The sequence below is a fragment of the Corvus brachyrhynchos genome, unplaced genomic scaffold (genome assembly GCF_000691975.1).
Source record: "Corvus brachyrhynchos isolate BGI_N302 unplaced genomic scaffold, ASM69197v1 scaffold230, whole genome shotgun sequence".
NCBI classification, from domain to species: Eukaryota; Metazoa; Chordata; class Aves; order Passeriformes; family Corvidae; genus Corvus; species Corvus brachyrhynchos.
This window is the reverse complement of record NW_008235744.1, coordinates 78,794-81,648: the sequence shown is the minus strand read 5'-3', so window position 1 is coordinate 81,648 and position 2,855 is coordinate 78,794.

The following is a 2,855-nucleotide window of genomic DNA, read 5'->3' as shown; positions in this document are numbered from 1 at the left end:
TGTCGCCCGTCCTCTCCTAGGTCACAGAATCACTGAATGGGTCAGGTTGGAAGGGACCACAGTGGGGCATCTGGTCCAGACTCCTTGCTCAAGCAGGGACATCTCAGCCCATGGCACAGGATTGTATCCAGACGGTTCTGGAATATCTTTAGGGAGGGCATTCTGTTCCCGTGCATGGTCACCCACACAATAAAGTTCTTCCTCATATTCCAGCAGAACTTCTGTCCATCAGTTTCTGTCCATTGCCTCTTGTCCTGCTGCTTGGCATTGCCGCGAAGAGCCTGGATCCATCCTCTTGGTACCCTCCCCTGAGATACTTACACACGTTAATGAGGTCCCTTCTCAGTCATCTCGAGGCTGAACAGGCCCAGCCCCCTCAGCCTTTCCTCATAAGAGATGCTCCAGACCCTTGAACCAACTCAGTAGCTCTCCACTGGGCTTGCTCCAGGAGCTCCATGTCTCTCTTGTACTATGGAGCCCAGAACTGGGCACAGCACTCCAGGGGGGTCCTGCTGCTGGTACTTCCACAGCAGATCGTAAGCGGGGTCCAGGGTGGTGCCTGGGGCCAGAGCCCGCAGCTCAGAGCTCAGGCTGTCTGCACACTCCAGGTGGGTGAGCACATGGTTGACAAAGCCTGCTCGAAAACCTTACCGTGCAAGCTCATCCCCACTCTGCTCTGCTCCTGCCCAAGTACCTGTGCTATAGTACAGGTTTGGTGTGAGAACAAACGATGTTTTGTCAAGTGCAGGTTTTTTTATCTGGCTGCTTTCAACACCATCATTAATGAATTACACCGTCCTTAATTGATAGGAAAAGTTCAGCAATTGTATAGGGGCTTCCTGTAGCAGACATCAGTAAAATCTAAGATGACTTCAACAATGCCACAGGGGAGAATTAAGTATTTATAACCTTGAATCTGAAAAGTCTGCATTGTAGTTAATATGCCGCTTAGAGTTTGAAGGCGAAAATGCCTTAAATCCAATACAATTGTGTAAACATAACTGTCAGAGCAATGGGAAGGTGCATCCTTCATGACCCTGAGTCCAAGTCCTGTCTAAAACTTGGTGCCTGTGTTCTTTCTTCTCAAATTAGTGTTCTTGTTCTGTTTTGGGTTTTTTTTAAGAATGACCCAAAGTGATATTGGGGAAATAACAGTTCTGGATGAAGAGTAACTTTATAGTGGCAAATAATTTCTTAAAATTGTCAGAAAGTGAACATTATACTGGAAGTTTGGGCAGCTAAGTCTTGCAGAATGCTCATTTACTGTGTTCCAGCGTAGTCTGTAATTTTGACCACTACCCATGAAGGAACACCTTAGGGTACAGAGGGAAGCAACAAGGATGATGTAGGTCTGGATGTGGAAAATAGGTTCTAAAAGAAAAGATTGAAAGAAGTGGCCTTGGGTTAGAAGTGGGTTAGAAGGAGAAGAATGAGGCTAGGACATGAAGAAAGGAATCAAATATTTTTATGCATTTCAAACATCAAGGACAAGGAAAAAATATTATAGATTTAAATTGCAGCTGGCAAGATTCAAGTTGATCTTTTATGACACCTGGATGAACTAGTTGACATTTAGTAGATCTGAAAATTTTACTTTGGATAAGACATTTAAAACACTATCCAGAAGTAAGACTGCACTCCTGCCTCTAGCGAAACAGTTAAAAAGCAGGTGGAACCCTTCAATTCAGTCTTTCAAAGCATACTTCTTTCTCTCTTTTACAGTTTTCCTAATCCGTAGGCAATTATGGCATGAGGGGATTTTCACTTCTTACTGAAGTGTTATAACGTACATACAAAAAGATTGAATAGGCAGAGGAAAAGTAGAAGTGAGTCAAGCAGAGCACAGGCTCTGGAAGGAGTGCCCACATTAGACAGTCTCCTTACTGATAGGCTTAGGCATTCATTTCTGCCTTTGGTTTGTTGGGGTTTTTTGTTTGTTTGTTTTCCTGGCATCTTCTATCCTTATTTCATTTAGCTACAGGGAAATACCTTCAGCCTTGGAATGCATTTTGGTATGGTGATGATACTGCCGTGATAAATGTGGATTGTAATCTCTTCCCAGTGATGAGAGAACTAAGATCTAAGCATTTCTTAGGTCATGGGGACTACTGGCTATGGGTACACCCCACCAAGTTACATGCTGAATATGGCACTGAAAATTCCAGTTGCAGTCTTAGAGACCTTAAATTTGACATCAGTAACACTCAATAAGAATCAGGCACAGAAGTCCATTAGAAAATCTGGTTCAGTGAAACAACAGCCTTTAAACCATCTGGTTCATAGCAACTTGCCAGTTCTCAAGATTTTATCCTGTGACCCAGGAGATGTGGCTTAATCCTCTATTTTTTGAGTCATAAAATGATATTAAAACACCAGTGTTTTAAATGGTCTTGGCTCGCCTGATTAGAAAAATCTGGAGAGAGAGAGCAGTCAAAAACTTTGAAAACGGACGTCAGGAAAGGAGAACTCAAATTTATTACTTAACAACTCATTGGTTTTGACCCAAAGCCATTTATTTTATGAGTTGTTTTTGAAGAGTTAGGGTTTTAAATGGTGCTTCTTTTATAGAAGTACTATATTGCCTTTGAGATAGTGCTGGCTCCTAGTGACTTATTAAGATCTATTTATTTAAATATGCAGTGTAATAGGGGAATAAATAAAAGCAATAGGATTTTTTTTATTCACTTTATAATGGTTGCTGTGATTTGTATGACAAAAATCCAATGTACTGCAAATATTTCCAGTTTTTGATAACGTTGGTATCTGCGCTTGCAAGTGATTCTACATTGTTCCTCCTTATCTATACCATTAGGAATGTGGTAGAGTGAAAATTGTCCTTAAAGAAAGTGCAAGTT